We start from the raw sequence: 8,796 nt of genomic DNA, 5'->3' as shown, positions 1-8,796 counted from the left end.
ATTAAAACAAAACATATACAAATACAACATTTAGAGTGCTCAATAACAGACATGAAGAAATTTATTCGTGTTTATCATATAATGTTATTCATTATTTATTTGTTTGAAAGTCTGCTATATTTTAGTTGTTAATTTCTAGACGTTTTTAATATGATTTATATTTTGTTTAATTTGGATTTATCCTAGTGTTGCCATTGACAACAGCTGCTGTTGGTTCATACTTGGAAGTGGTTATATAAATGATTAAATTGTAAAGCTTTGCAATCTCATTTGCTTACCTTTTTCAGGAATAAAATTTAATATATTTGATTTTGCTCTGTTTGATCAGCTAAGCTTTCATGTTTTGTTGTATTAGTATGTAGGCAAAACAATAACCACATCCAAATATTTCAGTTTGACTGTTTTAATAAATTTGGTTTTATAAAATTGATTTGGGATAGAAATGAGTTTGTACTAATATAATTTAATAATAATATACAAGAACCATAATTATAAAATTATACAATGTCAAACAAAAAAAATAAAAAAAATAGTAAATAAAAAAGAGTTCATATAAACAAAAATAATATGTATAAAAGGTAGGGTTGGTACAAAAAATAATTTAGTTAATGATTCAATGTGTAACTTTGGAAATTGATGGTGGTGGGAGAAGATGGATCTGGAGTACGGTTTATGGCAGCCCTTAAGCCACTAATAGAGTAAAATTATGGAGTCATCTGCTTGATATTGGTTTGTGCATTCAGGACCCGTGGGTGGTGGTAGGGGATTTTAATGATATTTTGAGTGTTCATGAGGTGAAGGGGGGTAATTTCTATTCAAATCGCAGTAGTATCTTTGCAAGTACTCTAGATTCTTGTGGTCTTTTTGATCTGACAACCTCTGGAAGACGGTTTACTTGGTTCCGTAAAATTTAAGGAAACAAAGAAATTGCAAAAAGATTGGATAGAGCTTGCTGTACTACAGAATGACGCCTTCTTTTTCCAAAAGCTTTTGTTGAAGTTCTCAACTGTTCTCACTCTGATCATTGTCCCCTGCTTATCCGATGTCAAGGAGTTCCTGTCAAGAAAGAAAATCGGCCTTTTAGATTCCAAGTGGCATGGGCAATGCATCGTGATTACAAGGCCATTGTTCAGAAATCTTGGGATAGTACAGACTTTGACATCCATAGGAAGTTGATGGGGGTTCAAGAAAGTTCGTTTGAATTCAACTCTACGGTCTTTAGCAATATTTTTATTAAAAAGATGGATTTGGAGGCTTATTTTCAATTGTATTCAACGGAAAATGGAAGCTGACGATGATCCGATTTTGAAGCACAAAGAGGAAGAATTGAGAGTTGAGTATAATCTAGTGTTGGCCCAAGAAGAATTACTTTGATACCAAAAGTTAAGAGATCAATGGGTTCGGTATGGTAATAGAACTACTAGCTTTTTCCATATGCAAACTATCCTTAGAAAAAAATCTAACAAGGTTCATGGGTTGTTGGTCAGTGATGGGTCCTGGTCTGATGATCCGGAAGTTTTGCAAAGAGAGGTTGTTCATTTCTTCAAAAATATTTTTTGCTCTACTGAGACTGTTGAGGTTAATTACACGGGAGAAATTTCTATGCCATCTCTTAGCCAAGATGCTTGTGATAATTTGTCTAAACCAGTGACAATATTGGAGGTTAAAGAAGCTTTGGATAATATGCGCTCGTTCAAAGCCCCTGGGCCAGATGGCTTTCAAGTTTTTTCCTTCAAGGAATATTGGGATGTAATGGATCATGAGGTGTGGCGTACTGTTCAGAAAGTATTCTTAGGGGAGACGTTAAGCCATTATTTGTTGAAAACTTTGATTGTTCTTATCCCTAAGTGCGACCCTCCAACTAGATTGAAGGATTTTCGGCCAATAAGCCTTTGTAATGTAATTTATAAGCTAGTGACTAAAGTGCTGGTTAATAGATTACGACCTTTTTTGGATGAGATTGTTAGCCCAACTCAGGGAGGGTTTATTCATGGTAGAGGAGCGCCTGATAATATTATTGTCACCCAAAAAGTTCTTCACTTTCTTAAGTGGACAAAGTCTAGAAAAGGAGCAATAGCTTTTAAGATTGATTTAGAAAAGGCTTATGATAGAGTTGATTGGAATTTTCTTGAGCACACTCTTGAAACTTTTGGCTTTCCTTCTCTAATTATTCGGCTTGTAATGAATTGTTTTCAGTCCTCAAATCTTTCCATCCTTTGGAATGGGAATAGATTGGACAGTTTCCAACCTCGCAGAGGGCTCATGCAAGGAGATCCAACTTCTCCTTATTTATTTGTTTTGTGCATGGGGAGATTGACGTACTTCATTTCCAAACAAGTTGACGAGGGTATTTGGGATGGTGTGGCTGTTTCTAGAGGGAGACCTAGAGTTTCTCACTTGATATTTGCAGATGACCTCCTCCTTTTTTGTAAAAAGAAAAAAAATCAAGTTCAGAATGTAGTGCACACCTTGGAGTTATTCTGCAAAGCTTCAGGTATGAAACTTAACATTGAAAAATCTAAAGCTATTTGTTCTAGAAAAATCTCTAATAGAAGGAAGAAAATGTTGTCTAGTGTTTCTCATATTCTTTTTACTCGTGACTTAGGCAAATACTTGGGGGTGAACCTTAATCATCCTCGAGCTACTAGGTCTATTTTTTCGGACTCTTTAGAGAAGATCAAGAATAGGCTGGCTAGTTGGAAAGGTCGGCTCCTTAGCAAAGCAAGCAGGCTTTGCTTAATTAAATCGGTTGCTTCTTCTCTTTCTATTTATCAAATGCAAGTGACTCTTTTTCCTACTTCGCTTTGTCAAAAGATTGATTCTGTGCTTAGACAATTCTTGTGGAAGGAAAAGGTGGGGGAGCGTTGCTTAAATTTGGTCAAGTGGAGCAAAGTTGTCACTCCAAGAAAATATAGAGGCTTGGGAATTAGAGATACTCAATGTGTAAATTTTGCTTTATTAGGAAAGCTTGTTTGGCAATTACTGCATAATAAAGATAAGCTTTGGGTAAGAATTATGTTGGCAAAATATTTATCTGGGAGTTCTTGCTTTTCACTCAATTTTTCTAATAATGTTTCAAGCACTTGGTGAGCGATTTATAAGACAATAGAAAAGCTTCGTGATGGTTTTGATTGGTGTACAGGCAGGATGTCTCAATCCTTTTGGTATCATGCTTGGCGACCATGTGGAACGCTAGCTCATTTGGTTCCTTTTGTGCACATTTCTGATTCTCACTTGAAGCTAGAAGATGTCTGGCACCATGGACATTGGCGGTGTGATATTCTTTGCACAATGATTCCGGAAGAAGTTAAACTTGATTTGATGCTCTTTGATCCTATCAAGCAAGCAGGAGATAAAACAAGTTGGTTTTGGACAAACTCAAATACTTTCACCTACTCAACTAAAAGCGGGTATGAATGGCTATTGAAGAAGAAATTTGGCTGGAATGATAATGAAAATTGGCTTTGGCTTTGGCTTTGGCACTTGAAAATACCGAAAAAGATAAAGTGTTTGCTCTGGCTTTGCCTCAACAACGGAGTTCCCACAGCTAGTTACCAGTTTGAAAGAGGTCTTGCTACTTCTGATTTTTGTCAGAGATGTTATCTTGCTCTAGAAGATATTAACCATTACTTTAGGACTTGCCAAAAAGCTCGTCAGATTTGGATTTGCTTAAACTTGGAAATGACCGCTGTGGACTCTAGTTTGAATTTTGTGTCTTAGATTCGTTCTAACCTCAACAAAAATGAGTTCCTCTTTGCAGCGGCCTTTTGGTGGATTTGGAGGGATAGGAACAATGACATCTTTCATCAAGATGATCCATGGAGTAAGGAGAAAATTGTTCACTTGGTTAAACATACTACTCGAGATTTCTCCAATGTCGTTACCACCCAAAAATATATTATTCCTTCCTCTTTGTAATATAACTGGGAACTACCTCCAATAAATGTCTGTAAAGTGAACTGCAATGCAAGCGTTTTTTGAAAATGAGCAATTAGCTGGTTTTGGGTGTATTATTAGAGACAGCATAAATATTTGGATAAAAAGTTGTTCTGCCAGTATATCTCTTTCTAGTGTTCTCTGTTGTGAGTTTCATGCTATTTGGAGAGAGCTTGTTATGGCTTAGGATTGCGAGTGCAAAGAGGTCATATGTGAAACTGATAATCTTCATGCGATTCTTCTTGTTTCGCGAGACACAACCAGCATAATTAGGAATGACTCTGATCTGCTTGACAAAATCAAAGAGATGCTCCCGCGCAATTGAACAGCTACTTTAGTGCTCATCCAGCGCACAGCAAACAGAGCGGTTAATTTAATGGCTAAAACTGCTGCTTTAAATAAGCAGGTGTACCTAGAGTGGTTGCTACCCCCTAATAATTTAGACATTATTATTAGAGAGGAGTGCTGCTCTTTCTCTTAATTTTTTTTTCTTTGTGTTATATTCGGTCAAAAAAAAAATGCAAAAGCTAATACTTTTTGCTTCTTGAGAATGTTGGTTAGAGTATAGAAATTTTTATATCTGTTTTTACAAGGAAAAAAAATCAAATAAAAGATTGAAGTGTTTAAGAGATTTAAATATGTTTTTTATGTTTCAAACGTCAAATTAAACACACCCTTAAAAGATAGGCACACTATATTTCAATAATATTGTGTTATTTTCACTAGCATATTTTTGGTCATATGGATGAATTTTAAGATAATGATTAATATGGTATGTTTGGTGAACACAATTAATTCAAATATTCTTTTTCATAATTATCACAAACATAAATTTCAACTTGTATAAATCAAAACAAGAAAAAGATAAATCAATCTTTAATTTCTTTATTATAAAAATAGATAAATCTTTCACAAAATTAAATTTGGCAAAAAATTTATTTTTCTTAGTGATAAAAAAGGAAGAACTTATTTGTCATTTTCACAATTAATACAGTCATATAATATCGTTTTCAGAACTTGGCCAATCCAAACACTAAAATGTAAAGTTTATGCTTGATTGGAATGTAATGAACATTTTATGCTGCCTTTAAATAACAAAGTTCGTGTATTTGGGTATTCAAAATTGAAAAAAGTTAAATGTAATTTCATGAATCGCGGATTTGAGACCTTTATATTTTAAACCTAGTCAAAGTTTAATGAATTTGGCAAAGAGCGATTTGGTTCTAAATACAAATCAAATAAAATTTTGTTTATATTCATTTCAAACACAATTCAATGCATTTTATATATAAGAATTTATTAATTTCGGCTCACACTCTTTGATTTCCTCACAAGTATTAAACCTAATGTGTCCAAATACTTGAGACAAATATTTATCTGTTTCGTGACCCCATTCACCACAACATCATCCCCACACTTTTTTTTTTTAGGGTGAAAAATAATATAACTATCAAATCTAGATCATTGGGTGCATGATGGCCATATTTAATACTATTATCCTAGAACTACAACATATATATTATTGAAAGATAACATAATACTCCTCACACTGCTAATAATATAACAACATTGATTTTTAAGTACTAGTTATAATATAAACTTGAGTGAGAGAGATGCGAGAGAGAGTGAGAGAGAGTGAGAGAGCGTAGGTGAGAAACACATGGAGGGCTAGACTTAGGGAACAGGACAAAGATCCGAGAGTCTGGAACCGAGAAGAGTATCGGAAACTTGAGAATGAGTCTTTTTCAATTTTTGTGGACAATCTTCCGAATGATGTATCGAAAAGAGAGTTGTTTCAATTGTTTAACTGGACGGGACGCATAAATAATATATACTTATCACGAAAACAAAGAGCGATAATGTATATATCTTTGCGTTCATCCGTACACTACAAAGGGAGGAGCTTTGAAGGCTATAAGGGAAATGAATCGCATGAGATTGAGGGGTAAAGTTGTTTTTGTAGGAGAAGCCAAGTACAGAAGGAAGTTGGATACGAATGGAGTCCAGAGAACTACGGGAACAAACGTTGACCAAAACATGATTACTCTCAGGCCGCTACGTCAGGAGGTAGTAGCCCGAGCGAATACAACAGAAGTGGGCAAGGAGGAGAAGAGCCACGATCCACATGGAAATGGATGGACAAAGAAGGTGGAAGTATCTGTGGAAAAAAAAATATGGAATGTTACAGAGAAGCCTAGTGGGAGGGACAACAACTGATATTAACTTCAGATCCTTGGAAGAACAGATTGCAAAAAATTTGCCCTGAGTCACCCATATACGAGAACTGGGAGCCTACAAAGCCTTACTGACATTTGATAGTGTGTTAAGTGCTGAAGAGGCATACACCTTTAATATGAACAGTCTTCTTCAGTTTTTTCATAGCGTTTGGAGATGGAAGGAATCGGAGCGAAGTGAAACCCGAAGAGTGTGGCTAGAATATTTTGGAGTGCCACTGCATTCCTGGTCTACGGAAACATTCAAAACCATCGGGAGTCAATGGGGGTGAAGTGGTTGGTTGCGATACGATGACAGAATCCTGCAATTACTTTGGTGTGGGACGAGTACAAATTGATACTTGTTTTATGAATGTGATTAACGAGTGGATACACATTACAATTGTGTAGAACCTATGCACAATTACTCAAGAGGGGGGTGAATTGAGTATTGCAACAACAATGAATCTTTTTGCAAAAGTTAAAGACAATATACAATGAATCAAAGTTTTCTACATTTTCATCAAAATCTTTTCTAGCATAACAACGGTTAGTTTCATCAAAAGCGACATGAATACTTTCTTCCATAGTCATGATGCGTTTATTATATACTCTAAAAGCTTTGCTAGTTAAAGAGTAGCCTAAGAAGATTCCTTCATCAGCCTTAGCATCAAATTTGCGTAAGTTATCTTTTCCATTATTTAGAATAAAGCATTTATAGCCAAAGACGTGAAGGTGGGAAATATTTGGCTTTCTTCCTTTGTACAATTCGTATGGTGTTTTCTTAAGAATAGGTCGAATGATAATCCTATTCATAACATAACACGCGGTACTAACCGCATCCGCCCACAAGTACTTAGGAATATTAGCCTCATTGAGCATGGTTCTTGCCATTTCTTCTAAATGACGATTTTTCCTTTCAACTACACCATTTTGTTGTGGTGTTCTAGGAGAGGAAAAATTATGCTCAATGCCATTTTCTTCACAAAAAGTTTCAAAAAGATTGTTTTCAAATTCTCCACCATTATCACTTCTAATAGATGATATATGCAAATTCTTTTCATTTTGAATAACTTTGGCTAATCTTTTGAATGCTCGAAATGCATCACTCTTGTTTGCTAGGAACAAGGTCCATGTAAATCGAGAGTAATCATCAACAATAACTAAAGCATAGTAATTGCCACCAAAGCTCATAGTCCTAGAAGGACCAAATAAATTCATGTGCAAAAGTTGTAATGGCCTTGTTGTTGAAACAATGTTTTTGGATTTAAAAGAGGCCTTTACTTGTTTTCCCTTTTGACATGCGTCGCAAAGGACGTCTTTTTCAAAACGTAGCTTTGGTAAGCCAATTACTAACTCTTTAGAGACCAACTTGCTAAGATGGTCCATGTTAGCATGAGCTACTCTACGATGCCATAACCAAGTTTCATCATTTTTACTAACAAGGCATTTCACATCATTTGAGGAAACTTCATCTAGATTAATCATGTATACATTGTCAACACGGTGCCCAATTAGCACAATTTCATTAGTGTCTTGCCTTTTTATCAAACAACATTTTGAATCAAAGGTGACTAAGTTTCTTTTGTCACAAAGTTGGCTAACACTAATGAGATTATGTTTGAGACCTTTGACAAGTATAACATTATCTATGGAGGTAGAAGAATTTTTACCAACTTTTCCAACGCCGATTACTTTGCCGGTGTTGTTGTCTCCATAGATCACGTTTCCTCCATTTGTAGGCTCTATTGCGGTGAACTTTGATTATCTTTCAACATGCTTGTTCATTCAAGTTGTTTGTTGGTTTGTCTTTCATGTCGTTTGTTGGTTTGTCATTCATCAAAACCTACGAATACAAACTTCGCATACAAGTGACGATTGGATTTTTGACGGTTTAGAATTTCACAAATAAAATCTCGTTAAAGTATAGTCTCTAAACCAACAATAATCCTTTCATGCAAAAATTTGTTTGTCACAAGTACAAACCCCTAAAATCTATAAACCGAAGTATTTAAACCTCGGGTCGTTCTCCCTAGGAATTGTAATGAAGTGTCTTGTTATCGGTTGTGAGTTATATTTGGGGTTTTGATATGAAGCATGAAAGATAAATGGTAAGAAAGTAAACTAATGGCTAAAAAGGTCTTGGCAAGGGTTGGTGGTCAAGGATCTCTATCCTAATCACTAACCACAATATGAGAATTGGCAAGGATTAATCTCATTAAATCATCCTCTAACTAGTAGTAAAGAAAAGTCAAATGAGCTATATCAATCCTACTCCATAAGTCCTAACTCTCCACCAATTCAATTAGTGAGAACTAGAGTTAATGGATCCCAATCATCAATTACTTGGACATTAATAACTCAAGAGTTCCTAAGTTACTTTTCCAAACCAAGAACATAAAACTCTACTCTAAAATCCAACCAAGCATTTCATCAAACACTTGGAAGGCACAAAAGGAAAACATAGTAAATCAATAACAAGAATTTATTCTAACTACAATCAAATGTAAAGAATTAACAACAACAATTAAAGGAAACAAGATCTACATGAATTACCTCTTATTGAATTGAAAGAAAATGGAATGAACAATAGTAGATCTACAACAAAACATAAGAACAACATAAAGGAAATTACAACAAAAGAATG

The sequence above is a fragment of the Arachis ipaensis genome, chromosome B10 (genome assembly GCF_000816755.2).
Source record: "Arachis ipaensis cultivar K30076 chromosome B10, Araip1.1, whole genome shotgun sequence".
Lineage (NCBI taxonomy): Eukaryota > Viridiplantae > Streptophyta > Magnoliopsida > Fabales > Fabaceae > Arachis > Arachis ipaensis.
This window is presented reverse-complemented; position numbering follows the sequence as displayed.